This window comes from Mustela lutreola, chromosome 6 (genome assembly GCF_030435805.1).
Source record: "Mustela lutreola isolate mMusLut2 chromosome 6, mMusLut2.pri, whole genome shotgun sequence".
Taxonomy (NCBI): domain Eukaryota; kingdom Metazoa; phylum Chordata; class Mammalia; order Carnivora; family Mustelidae; genus Mustela; species Mustela lutreola.
The window spans coordinates 13,838,388-13,856,453 of NC_081295.1; the positions used below are offsets into that span (position 1 = coordinate 13,838,388).

At 37.9% G+C, this 18,066-nt stretch overlaps 1 long non-coding RNA gene across 3 annotated transcripts in view; it reads left to right on the plus strand.

Moving 5' to 3' along the window:
• Positions 1-1,586: 1,586 nt before the first annotated feature.
• Positions 1,587-18,066, plus strand: part of LOC131833085 (uncharacterized) — a 52,596-nt gene continuing 36,116 nt past the window's right edge. For 2 of the 3 annotated variants that reach the window (XR_009354312.1, XR_009354311.1), the window contains exons 1-3: positions 1,587-1,745; positions 7,764-7,851; positions 13,458-13,538. This is a non-coding gene — a long non-coding RNA (uncharacterized LOC131833085). The remainder of the gene's footprint in view (positions 1,746-7,763; positions 7,852-13,457; positions 13,539-18,066) is intronic. The other variant, XR_009354313.1, reaches the window with a different exon arrangement.

Sequence of the window (18,066 nt, forward strand, 5' to 3'; positions counted from 1 at the left end):
CCCCTTCATTCATTCAACAAGTATTTATTTAGTGTCAACTATAGATGATTCCAAGAGCGAGACACTGAAGATGTGGTGGAAAACAGCATGAATGAAGCCTGCAAATTCATCTGTCACACGTAATAGTTGTTCATTTAGCTGCTTGTCTCTTCCTACCACCTTTAGTTCTGTGAGAGAAAGGCCACGGACTCTTAAACATGGTGTCTCTAGAACTTGGCCCACAATATGACGTAAATATTTGTGGAAGGCAAGAATTAATGAGGGCAGGAAGCCAGAGTGGAAGATGTTGGGGAAATAGAGTTAAAAACAAACTCTCATGCTATATTAGTTTGCTAGGGCTACTGTAACATAGTATCACAGCCTGGGTGATTCAAGCCATAGAAATTTATTGCCTCTCATTGGACTCATTTAGAATGTGCATTATGAATCTCTTCTTTCCTGTAAAAACAAGAGGAAGGAAAATGAAGAATTATGTACATAAATTATCACACTGATCAGGTACCTAACTACAGTGGTCTCAGATAAGCTCCTAATTTCTCCAGCGTTCCATTCTCTGAAGACCAGGCTGCTTTAGTCACAGTAACAAAGAATGTCAAGAAGCATGTAAAGATACACTTTTTTTTTTCCTGGAACTAGATATTGTGCAAACACAGTAAACATTTTTTTATGCATAAAAGAAGAACAGCAGGAAAGAATAGAAAGCATGGTGATCAGTAGATTGTGGGATTATAGACAAATTTGTTAATATTCTTGTTTTCTAAATTTTCTACAATAATATGTAAAATAATTATAACAATACTTTTGTTAACACTTGAACATTGAGAATTTCTAATTCCATTATTTTTCTGGGTCATTTTCCCTAATTCTATGTGCTGGGAAAAATAAGTATACGTGGAATTGTTTATCTCCACTCCAATGTCTGTTGTCTTTTGGCAACATGAAATATCCAGTTTTAAAGAGCAGCTGCTAAGGAGAGTAAATAGTTATTAGTGGGGTTGTACTTATTCTTCATGATTTCCGCCAAGATCTTGAAGACAGTCTTATTTACTCCCAAGATAGCATTTGGAGGCACACATCTGGATTTCGTCATTTCCCATGTAGCTTTACTGGAGTATCAGATCATTGAGTTCTAATTATATGTTTTAGCTGTGATGCAAATAAAGAAGTCTTTGGGGTTCTTTTTTCAGCTATTTACAAATTTTCTAACATAATGCAGCTAGATGGAACTCCAGTAGGATATAAGATTCAGCAAAACATTTTGAAAAATATCCTGAAAAAGTGGAGTGATGAATGGCTTACATGTCATCTGAATCTGTGTCTGGACTGTGTGTTAATTATGCATTTCTGAAAACAGATGGAATTGCCAGACCAAACTGCAAGACCATTAACAAAATCCCAGGTGTCTGTGAAAATATGGCTTTACAAAAGGCCACCTTCTTAAGGGTTAGTTGAACAGCCACAAGTTCCACCGTTTGGACTGAGCTGGCAGTGCCCTTCTCTACCAGAGAGGTGCCTGAGGCTGCTGGACAGTGAGTTCATTGTTTATGATGTCATCAGTGAAGAACACTGACTCCCATCTCAGACAGTTGGTCCTGAGGGGTTCACCAAGTAGCCAGAAGAAGAAGAAGTGGGAGTACCATTCCCAATTCCACAAGGCTCTCAGGCAAGGATCTGAGCCTGGTGGAATTCACATTCTCCTCTAATTTAGAAAGACCTTTGTTGTCATTTTGAGCTCTGTCCTGAAGGTAAAATTTCCATTTTACCATTTTCCATCAGAGGCTTTGCTGACCTTCTGTTGGGAGGCATGTCTAGTCCAGGGCATTGTAGGAACTTGAATACAGAGTAGTAATGAGTGGGGGTTGATTAGGACCTGGGTTTCCAAAAGAGCCCAACAGGATGCCAAAAGCTGGCACTCACTCAATAGGGATATATTGGGCTGCCACTGAGATGGGCACTTAGTCTAAGACCCCATAGAAAGTCAGTTAGATTTATGTTTGGTCCAGAGCTTCCAGGAGGTTTGGTCAAGTGTGACCAAAGATGTAGAGCCAGGTGGGAGTAATGTTGAGGCTTGCTGGAATGCCAGTTAGGCAGCTTCTAAAATGCACTGTTGAGCCTCACCCCTATGGAAGCTGGCAGAATTGTGAATGATTGCATATAGAGAGCAAAGCATTAGGATAGAACATGAAAAGACCTAGTATGTGCTGTGCCTATCTGAGTATAACAAGTGGTTCAATAGTGAGTAATTGAAGTTTGATGACCAGGAGAATCTCTCAGCCCCTAGATAACCAAATGATGCTCAGAAGCTTAACAGATGAGGCAATGCCTTGGATCTTGTGGGGTGTGGTTTCCCAGCCACACTGCCTGTACTTCCAAATCAAACTGGAATTTGATGAGAACAGAATTGAACACATTAGCTAGAACAGTGGCCACACAGGACACTCCTTGGGCCAATTGTAGGTCTTCTATCAATTTTACTGCAATAGGATCCTTAATAAGGGGAACATAGCTGAAGTTTCCATAATTAGTGGTCCTGGATTAAATACAAGCCAAATGGGGCTATTGAAAGGGGAGACTGTGGGCTTAATAATTCTGTCCCCAGCATATTTTGAATAACAGGGTGTAGGGTCTCAGTGCTCTATTTAAGTTGATATTGGAGGATGTTCACCATCCTAACTAGAAGAGAAAGAGGCATCAGTGTCCACTGGTGGGTTCTACCAGGAAGGCCAAAAACTTGGGCTTGTTCCATACAGAGTGGTGTCAATGCATCCATGCCTGTAATAGCAAACAAAGAGCCAAGGGGACCACAACCAGAGGAAGGTGTTTAAGGCAAGTAGTACCAACATTTGCATCAAGATGGATTTGTACACTTTCTGGTATTTTACGGGCAATGCCCAGTATGGAGAAGAGCTCCCTCTTTGGGAATGAATTTAGGAATGAATTAGGAATGAATTTAGGAATTTTAGAATGGCAGTGACTTGGAAACCCAAATCTAATTGGGCCAAAGAGACTGTGTTTTTATTGTCCCAGTGGACCATCAGAGTGGTACAGGGGAGACTATCTCCAGGAAGTGAGATAAGCCCTGTGGGGCTACCAATTTCTTAGGGTAGGTGCTAAGGGGTCTGCCAGTGTTGGGGGTCAAGAAAGGGGCAGAGGGAATATCAGGGACTGATATGGAGGCAGAGCAGTTAGAGGGTAGTTACATGGAAGGTGGATGGTCTGTAGAAGGGGGCTGTAGCTGGGATATTACTAGTTTTAGGGTCTGCAGTTTAGAGACAGGCTGTCCAAAGATAAAGTGTCCAGGAATTGTGAGATTTCATAACTCTCAGTAGAGGTTTGCCTATGTATTCTCACAAGGGGCAAAATTAGATCAGGGATTTATTAGAAATAAGGGAGTGGGAATAAAAGGGAGCGAGAACCTCCTTTTATTAGGGAAATTTGTATAAGGATAACCCCCGTGGGACAACAGAGGCAGAGGGATATAAGTGGAGTATCTGAGTATTTAGGTGGGAATTTCTTCCATGTCTAGCAACCATGTCAATGTCCTCCAGTACTTTTTAATGGTTTTGGCAGTTCCAATAAAATGTAATAGAACTGCCCTATAATTAGGGAGAATACTTTGTAAAATTCTCTGGTTTTGGAATCCAATGGGGCCCCTTCAGGATTATAAATGAAGAGGGGGTTATTTGGGTTAGCATTGTTATCAAAAAGATAAGAAATAACAAGTGTTACCAAGAATATGGAGAAAAAGGGTAACTGTGCACTGATGCTCAGATTGTGAGTTGGTTCAGCCACTATGGAAAACATTTTGGAGATTATTCAAAAAATTAAAGTAGAACTACCATACTATCCAGCAATCACTATCTCAAAGAGATTTCTGCACTCCCATGTTGATTGTGCATTGCAGTATTACACACAGTAGCTGAGACATGGAAATAACCTAAGAGTCCATTGATGGGTGAAGGGATAAAGAAAATGTGGTATATAGATGCAAAGGCATATTATTTGGCAGGAAGAAGAAGGAAAGAAAGAAAGAAAGAAAGAAAGAAAGAAAGAAAGAAAGAAAGAGAGAAAGAAAGAGAGAAAAAGGAAGAAAGGAAGAAAAGAAAAGAAGAAGAAGAAGAAGAGGAGGAGGAGGAAGGAGAAGGAGAAGGAGGAGAAGAAGAAGAAGAAGAAGAAGAAGAAGAAGAAGAAGAAGAAGAAGAAGAAGAAGAAGAAGAAGAAGAAGAAGAAGAAGAAGAAAATCCTGCAAGTTGTAGCAACATGGATTCACCTGGAAGGCATCATCCTAAGTGAAACAAGTCAGAGAAAGACAAATACTGCTTGTATTTGTCCACTTATAGGTAGAATCTTAAAATGTTGAATTCATAGAAGTAGATGGTAGAATGGTGGTTACCAGGGGCTGGAGGAGGGGGTGGGAGACATGGGGAGATTTTAAAGAGGACAAACTTCCGGGTATAAGATGAATAAACTTAGGGGATCTCCTGTATAGCACGGTGAGTACAGTGAGCAATACTGTAAAAGTGTAGACCTTACATATTCTCAACCCATACGCAAAAGGTAACTATATGAGGTGATTGAGGTGTTAAAACTCAGCTTATTGAGGTAGTCCTTTCATAATATATGCATGTATCAAATCATAACTGCACGCTTTAAACTCATACAATGTTATGATGCAATTATATCTCAAGAAAGTTGGTTGCAAAAGAGACTAAAGAAAAAAAGATCCTACTCCATGTACTGATTTATTTTTAATTTTTCTAAAGCAATATGTATGCCCAACATGAGGCTCAAACTCATGACTCTCAGATTAAGAGCTGCATACTCTTCCTACTGAACCAGGAAGGAACCCTTCCATATGTGGATTTAAACTTGGGTTTTTCACTTAATACACAATTTTGAACATCTTCCTAGTTCAATAAATTTAGGGTTCATTATTACTTTTTCATTGTATGAAGGTACCACAGTTTATTCAACCTTCTTGTACATTTAGTTAATTATCATCTTTTTAATCAAAACAATACAAAACAAAATGAATATCCTTCTAAGTAAATATTTGTATTTATCCTGCATAATTTCCTTTAGATAAATGTCTAGAAAAAGATTCCTGAATCAAATGCTGTTATGTATGTGATGTATTATGTTAAGGCATGTATGTGTGTGTATGTGTGTGCGCACATGTGTGTATACACACATATATGTAAGAATGAAAGAGTAATGACACCACAGTGCCTGGAGTTAGAAAGGCAAGAGTTAGCACCTAAATTTACCAGCTGTGTGACCTTGGGGAAGTTTCTTAACTCCAGGGCTTCAGGTTCCCCATCTATGTTAATGAGAATAAATAACTGCCTGCCACCTAGGCTGTCATGAGAAAATGCATGTGAAGGGACACCTGGGTGGCTCAGTCAGTTGGGCATCTGACTCATGACGTTAGCTCAGGTCATGATCTCAGGGTTGTGGGATCGAGTTCTGTGTCAGGCTCCTTTTTGAACACGTACCCTGCTTAAGATTCTCTTTCTCTCTCCCCCTGCCTCTTCCCATCCCATCCCCACTCTCTTCCACTCTCTCTCAAGGAAGCAAGAAAGAAAGAAAAGGGAAGAAGGAAAGGAAGAAAGAAAGAAAGAGCACATGAAGTGCTCAGCACAGTGCCAGACAATGAGTCCTTGTTGAAACATGTGTTAATATGTTTAAAATGTATGTATTCTTGGGTACAAACCACCACAGATACTATAATGCAAGTGCTCTTAGAAGTCACGGAGAAGCCCCTTCACAATTGAGTTACACTAATAAAAGTAACACACAGTGGATGAGCTCAGATATAGACAGATATCACAAGAGAAAAAGTTGTCTTCCAGGGAAAAAGTTTGAAGACAGTACTAGATTGTAACCTAATCAATAATATTAATAAGGCTAAAGATTTGGATAACAGAAGAGGGATGGTTGATTTTGAAATAGGAATATTGGGAGGAGGTATGACAGAGGCACAATCCAGGAGAAAAAGTGTTCCCGGACCAACACGGACGTTGGCTCAGTAACTCCACCCCTTCAGCGGAAGTGGGTGCACCACCATCACTGCTGATTGGCAATAGGAGTGAAAATCATTGAGTTCATGTCCCTTGTTCTATCCCAAGGTTGCTTTAATAACCTTCTAATTATAATTTCCATTCCCATGGAAACTGTGCTGTAGAGAAGAGAATGTACTGACTGAATCTAAGTATTTTAGCCCATGTAATAGTTGTATTTTAGGAATAAATTAATAAATCAGTGTTCTATTTTGTTAAAAAAAGTTATGATAAAATTTATACTTAAAATGTGCATGGAAATATTCTGATAAACTTGAAAGCACTTTATGAATGTTCACTATTATGTTGGCAAAAACTCACCATATTCTGGGAAAAATCTGCATAAAAGGGAAATACCTTCCTGCCTGCCTTCCTTTCGTATGTGTTCTGGGAGTGGTGAAGTTGGGGCAGGCACTTAGTATTGAACAACAGACTAGTGGAGGAAAGTCCTTGCTCTAGAAATAATGACCACAACAGTAGCTATGAAAAATTATAAACCCAGATATGTACCTCTAGAGCTAAACCCATAGTTTAATGGTCACTTACAACTTAAAAATGAATTGAATTTTAATTTTCTCACAGATGCATTATAAAGGAATTTATCAAAAAAGAAAAAAAGTGATCTATCATGACTTTTAAAGGAACTTTCAAGTGGAAACTTGAGGAGCACAGTAATAGATACTGAATGAATTTTATTACTGTTCTGGTGTCTGATAATTCTGTATTTTATTTCCCCCCAAAAGAAATCAACATTAATTAGACTTAACTAATTAATAACCAAAATCAGAAATTTTAAGCTATTTAAGAATTATAAATACAGATCATATCTCCCAACTCACCCAACATTTGTTTGGCCAGAATAGAAAATTTCAACATTTAGAAAATTTCAACATTTGGGTTTTTTGTTTTTTGTTTTTAAGATTTATTTTTTTATTTTAGAGGGAGAGAAACAGAGAGACAGGGAAGAGGGACAGAGGGAAAGTGAAAGCGTCTCAAGCAGACTCCCTCCGGAGCATGGAGATCAACCTTATCACCCCAAGATCATGACCTGAGTCAAAATCAAGAATCAGATGCTTAACCAATTGAGCCACCAAGGTGCCCCCCAAAATTTCAGCATGTGAGTCAAACTCATTAAGAGATCTCAAGGCCTTTATTACAGATGCATTTATCTAAATCATTAACTGTCTTCAAAATCTTGTTGGGAAACATTGTGGAAAGGGGGTAGTGAAGACCAGTTTGTCCATCCAGGGATTATGACAGGTAAAATATATGAAATAATGAAACAAAACAAAAAGGATCAGAGTTTAAATCAAGCAAGAAGAAGATTTTCAGAAGAAGATTCTGGATCATTAGTAAGAAGAAATTTAAATTTTGTTTGGGAAAAGAATACACAGAGATTCATCAAAATTTGACAAAATTTGTTCAGAATTTAAATGCACTTCTTATATTAACTGAAGTTGTTGCCTTTATCAGTTATACAAAAACTGTAAGATCCAGGTGTAAATTTATATAAAGATGAATGTCCTTAAAAGTTTTTAAAACAAATGTAACATGTATTTTAACCATGAAGCAAACGTCCTGTGATCTTTGCTGTTATGTCCTTATATTACCTTTTTATTCACTTTCACTATCCTGTAAACCATACCACTTAAAAGGAAACCTGAGTTCACCTTTCCCTAAACCTGCTTATATGTTTTTTTCAAGGTCGTGGCGTTTGGTGGTAAAAGGTTTACTTCAATCATCACCTTGCAATCATCACCTTGAATCATATATAATGAAATGCTGATAGAAAGTAAGTGTTGGTTGATCATGTAGTTGTCACCTAAAGCTTTTTAGTGAACATAAGAAGTAGAGGGTTTTGTTGATTATTTCTAAAAGAAACCAACTTAGAGAAAGAAAATTTGAGTTCAGGGTCATCTAAGTAAAAGGCCACAGTTTTTTGATTGCCCTAAAAGAAATATCTGTTTCCTAGACATATAGGATCAAGACTTTGGAAAACCAAGTTCAAAATCTAATCCTGGAGTTGGTTAAATAATAATGCAAGATGAATCCCAACTCTCCCTAGTCTCTTAGGTTAATGTTAGGGCATCTATTATGCCTGAAAAATTGGGATGATAAAATGAGAGCAGAAGAGCAGATTCTGATGCAGTTGAGATAATCAAACCCTAAATTTTGTCAAGCCACTCTTGTCACTAGGAGCATCATCTTCTCTCCTGTTTTAGAAAGTTAGTGTGCCCTTACCTGTAGAGGCTGTACAGGTCTCCTGTGAGGTAGATGTCTTGCACAGACTTCTAATTCTCCTCAAGACTTCCTTCCACTACAGCATGGATCTTTGAGTGAAATTCATGAGTGAAATCTCCATTCTTGTGGAAAACTACCAAGCAGCTCTTCTTGTTCTACATTTCTGTATGACTTGACAACCCTGGGGCACCTGGGTGGCTTAGTGGGTTAAGCCTCTGCCTTCGGCTCAGGTCATGATCTCAGGGTCCTGGGATCGAGTCCCACATCAGGCTCTCTGCTCAAAGGGAGCCTGCTTCCCTCTCTCTCTCTCTGCCTGCCTCTGTCTACTTGTGATCTCTCTCTGTCAAATAAATAAATAAAATCTTAAAAAAAAAAAAAAAAAAAGAACATGGACATTTTCTCTAGCAATGCTCCAAAGCTCTATCAGACCCAAATACATCTTCATCAATATGAGTCAGTGTATTTAACTCTGTTTGGTCAAGGAATACTACCATGGTTCCAGGTAACACTGGAGATAAGTACAGGTTCACAACAAACTAGGAAGATGAATCTTATATACATAAACAGATATTGAAAAGACTTGACAACCCAGTCTCACCAGACAGCTTAAGAAACCCCATGTGATAAAGACAAAACTAAATAAACAATAGGAAACCACTGTCTCAAAGCTGTCATTAGCAATAAAAATAAAGCATAAACTGAAATAATTTGAAAAAAAATGATGGAAGAGAGTAGGAAAACAAAAAGAAAGCAGTCAGAGAATAAAATGAGTTTATGGGAGTTAAATATATAATAGTAGAGATGACAAATAGTAAAATATTTTGAAAGATAAAGTAATATTCTACAAAATATATAAAAAGGCAGATATATTAATGGGAACAAAAGAATACAACCAGAGGATTAGCTCTGGAAGACGAACTTCATAAAATAGGAAATTAGAAAGAGAATATAAAAAAAAACAAAAGGGAGAAATTTTGTCAAAAATAGTTCAAGAAAAATTTCCAGACCTGAATGACCTGTTTCCATATTGAAAATGTCCACAGAGATGCCTTATAAAAATAAATGAAACAAAACCACGGAAGTATATCATTATGGTATTTTAGAAACATTTAGAAGAAATTATAATTACTAATAGGAAAAAAGAAAACAGTTTAAAATGATGAGATAAAATGAAATTGATTTCTCATAGAAATACTTGAAGCAAGGCAACAGTGAATCAGGTCCATTCATCCTTTATATGGAAGCTACTGGAAGATGGGTTCCACTAGAACAAGAGGACATCCAGAGGATAAGAAAAAGAAACGTGAAATACACAAGAGACATTCAGGGAGTCCCCAGGATTATGGTCGAAAATCTCTTAGGATGATGACCTGGGCAGCAGACCCAGAAGGAAAGCAGATCTTATGGGACTAGGTCAGGAGGCTTCAGGAAAGTTTCCTCCAAAAGATAAAATTAACAGAATATGTCTAAGTGTTTCAACTTAATGACACAAGAGCTACACAAATAGGAGACACATGAGAGTTGAATTAATTACAAGTACACAGAAAACCACGCAACCAAATAGTAGAAGATTTCAGGGAGAAAAAATTTCAAGTCACCATAGTATACTTCATGGCTTGGTACTAAAGAGCTAACCAGTCACAACGGTGATATAGAAAATTGGGAAAATGGAAAAATAAGAAGCAGCCTGCAGGTACTTATAGAGAAAAAGAAGTCAGTACTCTGCTTTCATAGTACCAAATTCATAAATCATTCCCAAAACAGCAAATTTAGAATTGGCTGGTCTCTATAGATTACAGAGACAAAAACCAGAAGATTGAAATTGTTGCCTGGAAGGTGAGATGGAGGTGAAGTGGTAAGGGAGCTGTTTTCTTGGTAAGCCATGTGGAACTATTTGACTCTTTAAAATATGTGCTTGAATAATTTTGAGGGCTCTTTGACTCAGTATGTGCATGTATGGATTTGAGAAAAGTTTAAAAAACTTTAAAAAAAACTTTAAGTTAAAAGTTTAAAAAACTTTTTAAAAAACCAAAACCACAATTTATTCACAAATGATTAAACACTTCTGATCCCTGCATAAGTGAAGTCTTAGGAGATTAAGCACAAACCAAGATAAATGAGTGAATAATTGTAATCAAATATATTATGGTTCATGTAATTTAATCTAAATGTTACTCATCTTAAATTCAGTAGTTAGAGGGAGTCAATAATAACACACAGATGACACTAAAAAAAGGAAGAACTTGTTTTTTAAGTCATTCATCTTATTTTTTTTGTTGTTGTTAAATATTGCAGGGAATAGTTTTTCCAGGTATCATCATTTCTTGTAGTCTGATGGTGGGGGGGCTTTCCCATAAATCTTGACACTCGGGACAATTTATCTTTGATTCTCCAGGTCAGAGTTGGATATCCCTAATAGCCTAATATAGATGTGTGAATTTCACCATATTTTTATAGATTATTCTTTCTTCTCAGTCAGTGGGGTTTGTGACCAGTCATTGTAGCTTTTCTTTTCTCATTCCTATAAATGTTGGCCAGGTTGAAAGTCTAACATCAAAACGTAATGAGTGTAATTGATTGTTGGAAAGAAAAACCATCTGAAAATGGTTATTCCCTCCCACCCCGAACCAATGTATAGGTTCTGGCAAAAATGTTCCTTCTGTTATTTTTAAGACCTCCCAGGACTGAATAGTTCCCTCATTGAACAAGCAATGGAGAATGAATACATCCAGGTCACAGTCAACCTGGTCCTCAAAGACCTCTTAGTTTATTTGATTAACTTCAGCCAAAAGACAAATTATATAGTTATGTGACATCTGAAAGTGACTTTGATAAAACTGGGTACATGGTGACCTAGAAACCTTTAGACATTGTTGGATAGGAGTAAGTATAATAATGTAAAGCCCTTTTCTCTCTGTGGCCAATATTCACTGGATCAAAATAACTATTACATATCCTGTGTGCTTCTATCTGTCCTGGCTCTTTTCATTTAATCAGATGCCCCTGTGGAAATTCCATTTTTTCCTCTTCAGCTTTGTTTCCTAGAGAGAACTTTTTTGGCCATGCTGTCTTGCATATATTCTGTCCTTCTGTTTGGACAAACTTTGGAGCTGTGACTACTCAAGTTTCCCACAGGAGTGACTTGTAAATTTGATGTTTATTAACTCAGCTGAATTGGGATTTATCATTTTCTTTTCTGAGATGTCTTAACATAATACACAGGAAAGTCTTAAACAAGTTTATCCACTCCAAAAGTTGGTTTCTTAATAAGCAATATATTGAAGGAATCCTTTTACTTAGTTCTTCCTTCCTTTGTTCACCATTATTTCTTACTGCATATATTTTTTAGATGGTATAAAGATAGAGAGTGGAGTTTCTTCTTCCCACAACTGCAGTATCCTTTCCTCCTTTACGAAGTTGGAAATCCTTTCACAGTTACATTTACTGTTTCCAGGAATCCTGGTAATAATAATTTCCATTGCATTATCTAATGTCTAATTAGTCCATTCATGGAGGTAAAATCCCAAGCTCCTTTCTCAATGGACTTAGAGTCTAGACCGATACTTCCCAAACAGAACAATTCACTTAATAAAGAAGTATCTAAGAATAAAGAAAAGTTTCTTATATCATAGGTTTGCCGATTGTTTCTTTGACTAATTTTGTCTGTTTCTGTTGGATATAGTTTTAACAGTGATTTGGGAGTTTTTATTGGAGAAATGAATACTGTGGGCTATTTGAAGTGTGATGGCAAATTGCTTTTCTGGTTTTCTAAACTTGGTCAGAACAAACAAATCAAGAATAAGAGAATAAGTTGAACATATTCAGGCCTTTTTGATAGCCAGAATTAAATGTTTGTAAAATATTCAGAATAATGAAAGAATTTGTTCCACGCTCACATGAATAATTTGGTCTGATGATGACAATGCAGTGATTTTCTTGATTTATTGTCTGATTGCCTGGGCATTAGTTTTTGTTTTTGTTTTAGGATTTATTTATGTGTTTTAGATGAGGTCAGAGGGGCAGAAGGAGAGAGAATCCTGAAGCAGACCCCCTGCTGAGCATGGAGCCCTATATAATTATATCTCAGGACCCTCAGATCATGACCTGAGCTGAAGTCAAGTGTCCACAGCCCCACCGCCTGAGCCACCCAAGTGCACTCTGTGCTTTAGCTTTTTAACAAAAAAGACACTGAAATTTCACTTGTCATTGTACTTGATGTAAACAACTCATGCAGAAGTTACTAGCTGCCTGTCTCATGAATACTGACACCACATATATACAACATGTCTTAAGCAAGGATGAGCTCAGAGAAAATATAATTTATATTCCACTGAGTGAAGTAATCTTTTGAATTTTACTCTATAGTCTCCAAGTTTCTATGAAGCCTTTCATTTATTTTTTCTACTAACATAACAAAAACTTAGGGCAATTTAGAATGTACGTGTCAAATCAATCCCAGCACAATGTTCTATTAACTTTAATGATGTTAGTGGAGAGTACATCTTGTTATCATGAGGGTTCTAAGAAGTCTAAGGGAGAGGCAACACAGGAACCCAAAGCCTTGAAGAAACTTCTAAATGACATTTTCATCAGGCATAGGACCATTCCCCTATCTGAACACTGACAAAAAACACTCATAAAATTCTTCATCCTTTATTCAGCAAATGATCCATTAGAAGAACTTTCCAAATTTAGCATTTCTTTAACTTCATCATTAATGGGGGTTTTGCAAAAAAAAAAAAAAAAAAAAAAAGCCTTTGTATCTAAAGGTAAGTCACAAATTTAATATTCTACCATAGGATGACCAGATCAGGTGGAGGCCAGCAGCATGGGCAGGGAAAGGATTCACCAAGACAGAACAAAGGAGATGGAAATTTATTGACTACATTGCAAGGGAGCAGTGGACAGGGAAGCAAAGGAAAGGAGAGACTGTCTGCCAGAAGGCACTGAGGGGGTAGGGAGGGTGGCAGGGGACTGTTGTTAAGTGAGGGAGGCGAGAAGGTATGAGAACATATGGACTTTTCCTTTTTTGGTACCTGTGCATGCTGGTAAGTGGTGCATTGGTCAGTTAGGGTTTATGGATATTTGGAGGTGGTTGCCTAATGAGCTTGTTTGCATTCAGCCCCGGTGGTCACTGTGGGCCTTTTTGCTTTCCAGGCTTATATTGCTCATGCCTGTTGCCTAAAAGTGGCCTCTACACTTACCCTACCCAACTCCTATACCAGTACCAGTAAACTGGTAAGTCCAGCACAACTATCATCCTCCAGGATTTAGGAGTCCTCATTTGCTACTGACATGGATCCTAAATTTGTCATTCTACAAACTAAATGTAACAAGATTGGCCTAGAGATGTTAAAAAACAAGATGCAGCTGAGTAAATTTAAAGATCTAATTGGCTTTATTCAATGATTCATGAGCTAGGTAACAACATCGCATTCTAGCAAATAGGACGGAGCTCCCAGGGAGTTGTACAAATGAAAGGTCTTTATAGGCGGATGGAAAATGGGATGAAGAGGTTATTGGGAAAAAAAAAAAGAGACAGGATAGTTTCAGGCAGAGTCACCTTCCCTTAGGGAGAAGGACAGGAGAACTCATCCTGCCCATTACTTCACTAAGGGCTGATCAGGAAATTCAAGACTGATTGGTTTAAAATTCCACTCCTAGCAGAGGCTGAAATTGCAATTAGATTAGGCATAAGTCTTTGTAGCGCTTAGTACGAGTGACTCCATTTGGGGCCTGTTTCTTTATAACATGCCTCCCATAAGGCTCAGGGGAGAGAGCTCCCTCCACACGGGGAGGTCGTTCTGACATTTACAAAGACCTCACAAAAGTGATACTGGAGTAGGGACTTGAGGGTTACTATTTATCTACAGGGAAAATGATAGAAAATTTCTGAACTGGCCCTTTAAAGTATTTGATGTGGGGAACAAAGGCAAAAGAAAAAAATTAAATTTCCTTACTACTTACAGCTCATTGACAAGTCCTTGAAATAGGCAGAGTGAGCTTCCTCTGGGAGCTCAGCTGTCTCATCGTTGACACTTTGCTAAGGGCAAAAGACAATCTTGGCTTAACATTGTCCTGACCCCACCCCAGGAACCTGGGAGTCTACTTTAAACATACAGAAATTCCTTTGGAAACTGGCTTTATCTCTACCCCGCCTCAAGATATATGTGGACAATCATCCACCAAACATCTCGCCCACTGATACACATCTGAAGGGTCTTATTTTTTTTTTTTTTAATTTTTTATTTTTTATAAACATATATTTTTTATAAACATATATTTTTATCCCCAGGTCTGTGAATCACCAGGTTTACACACTTCACAGCACTCACCAAATCACATACCCTCCCCAATGTCCATAATCCCACCCCCTTCTCCCCAACCCCCTCCCCCCGGCAACCCTCAGTTTGTTTTGTGAGATTAAGACAAACCATAAGTGACTCTGAAGGGTCTTATGACTGAGGTTTTACTTAACAGTAATAAAAGACCTTTTCCTAAAAATAGCTAACCCCCTCAGGGTCCTGGAAACCTTGTTTCTAAAATACCTTGGAGGGTTGTGTTGTCTCTAACCCCCTCCCAACTTGAAGGTATATAATCATTCACCAATCACAATCCCACTGCAGCTCTTTCTGCCCATAGGTCCTGTCTCTGTGCTTTAATAAAACCACCTTTTTGCACCTAAGATGACTAGAGATTTCTTTCTTGACCATTTGCTCCAAACCCCAACATTTCCACATCTGTATTCATCTTATTTCTTATATGAGTTACTGTATCAATAACTTGGAAAAACTTCTAGGCTGCTCCTCTTATTTATGAAAATAATATTGTTACTTGATATGGGATAAAATATACTTCAGTAACAGATGCATTTTCCTCAATTTTTTTTTCAGAAACATCATCTTCATTAACCTAAAGCCCAACTATTTTCCCAACTTCAACATGATTCAAATTAATTCAATCATTTTTCATGGAGAGTCAGGAAATCCCAGTCTTTGCAGGCTAGTGTAATGGACAAATGAGATCTAGGAAAGGACATCTATAATTAATGATGGAGACCAAAGAAGTAATTATGAAACGGCCATCTTGAAGTATTTGTCTGTGTAGGAGTGCAATATATCATATGAATCTTCATTTTGAGTGGCAATGGTACAATAGATTTTGGAAACAATATTTTTTATACAAGCATTTTCAAATAAGTCATTCTCTTGATCTTGGTGAGCTGCATAGAGTTTTAAATCATATGTTTACTCTAGTTGCTAAAGGCAGGAATGTTTTACCTGAGTTGATAAAGTATCTGGATCTATAGGTAGTTTCACTGCTGAAGTGTGAGCAAGAAGGAGTGAAGGCTTTGAAAACCAGGGTGCACAGCTGCCTCAGTCCAGTTTCCTTACCGGGATGATTCATGCACTTTCACTATTCCAAAGGTCACTGAAGGTTGTGTTTGTGCCAATTTAGGGAGGCCAGGAGCTCAGAAGCGAGCTGGAGGCAAGGTTCTCTCATCATCATGTGTTATCAAAGGATCCGCTAAGCCTTAAACTTGTTTGCAAGTTAAACTCATGCAGGTGATTATAGCAGAGACCAAAGATGAGTATGCTGTTCATTAAAAATGTGTTTGTTTGTTTGTTCCTGATATGAAGTATTAACACTCAACTGATTTTTACTTGAAGAAAGAGGATCTGGGACGCCTGGTGGCTCAGTTGGTTGAGCAGCTGCCTTCGGCTCAGGTCATGATCCCAGCGTCCTGGGATCGAGTCCCACATCGGGCTCCTTGCTCCGCGGGGAGCCTGCTTCTCCCTCTGACTCTGCCTGCCAGTCTGTCTGCCTGTGCTCGCTCTCTCCCCCTCTCTCTCTGATAAATAAATAAAATCTTAAAAAAAAAAAAAAAAAGAAAAGAAAAGAAAGAGGATCTAATGAAAGACGAACATTTGGAATATTTCAGATGGTAAAGAAATAAACCCACAGTACAGACATTGATAAACGAGAACAAATAAGCCCAAATTGGCCTCATCTGTCCCCATTGACAACAAACTCAGGCTTAATTACTGTTTCATCCTATTCCAGGAATTGTAGCCTTTTAAGAGTCAATCTGAATTTTCTGATCAGCACTACTCAGGTCATCTTCATCTGCCTTTCCTTCCTGGACAAAAGATGTCCTGGCCTTAAACCATCCTTTCTTTTGTTTTGCTAATCAATTCTTGCTCCAACCTTCTTCCAGTAAAAACCTTCCATTTCCTAGAACTCCTTGGAGAGTCTCTCTATTTGCTAGATGGAATGGTGCTGATCCACAAGTTGCTTAAGAGAGCCAATTAGATCTTCAAATGTACTTGGTTGAAATTCCTTTTCCTAACAACATGCTAAAACAGAAATTTTCCTCTGGTTTATGGTTTCCATCAGTAAATAAAAATTAACCCCTGATATGGAAAACAAACACAGAGGAAAAATTATTAAATTTCCTTACTACCTACAGCCCATTGACAAGCCCTGGAAGCAGACAGAGTGACATTCCTCTAGAAACTCAACTGCTTTGATGCTGACACTTCGCTAGGGAAAAAGGTAATCCTAGCCTGACCACCACCCCGCCCCACCCCACCCCCGCAATCCTGGCATGTCCATTTGCCTTAATTTTTCTGTTACTTGCACTCTTTTAATGATCTTTTGATGTCTGTATACAGACACACACTTCTCCTTAATTACAAGAGTGGCTTGTCAGGGCCCTGATTCTCAGTCCCAGGAGATGTCACTCTCGTGAATACATCAGATTGTTGATGCCTGAGTGGCGTGTGTGTGGGCGCACGTGTGTGTGTGTGTGTGTGTGTATGCATGTGTGTGTGTGATGTGGTGTTGTAACACCACCCAGATGATTTGGAGACATTTTCCCTCTTTCTTCTACCCTCCATGTTACTGATACAATGTCTCTTTTTGGATGTTAAGTGAAAATTTCCTCTGCTATTTCTTAATTCTTTTAACATCTGAGGACATTATTCTCTTCTTGGCTGTTACTTTGGAGTGCTGCCTTTCCAGGGTCTCTTTGCCATTTTTGGAAGGTCTTTCTCTTCTATACAATATTTCTACACAAGAAAGGAATTAGAAGCATCTTTGTCAATTACTGTTCTCAATTTTAATATTGACAAATAAAAATAAAGCAAAACTAAAAAGTCGTCTTTTACTGACCACACTAGCATGAAACGAGGTTCTAAATTGCTTCTAGAATACCTTGGAAAGGTTTTCCTCAGTGAACCACAGTTCACCTTGTGTTGCAGTGGTAAGGTACAGCTCCTAAACCAAAATTTGGCCCCAGGAACAACTTGATTACTCTTATCTTGTGTTTTAAAATAAACTTTAAATTCTTTATTTTCTCCATATTTCCTAGTTTCTCCTTTTTATCTATTTCTGTATGTGTGTGTTTAGTCTTCAAAATGTACTTCAAGGATTCTCATTTGTCAAAGTTCCAATTTTACATATTCATTTACCCATTGTTAGGATTCTTTTCTAATTCTTCTCCCAACATAAGGCATGTTGAATACTTACATCTTCTTCACCGAGCCAAAAACATACCTAAGGTTGAAAAGATACTGAACCTCATTTTGTCTCTAACGCTTATCACTGTCTGGGAGATGAATGCATAACTGAATGAATTGTGTTTCGTAGACTCTTTTCTCACTTGATTTATATCCCAACTGCTGTGTCAGATTTTTTAAGCATATTTTAATAATCTCCTCTCTTACTTTTCCTGTTCTTGAAAGTATTGTTATGTGTTATATAT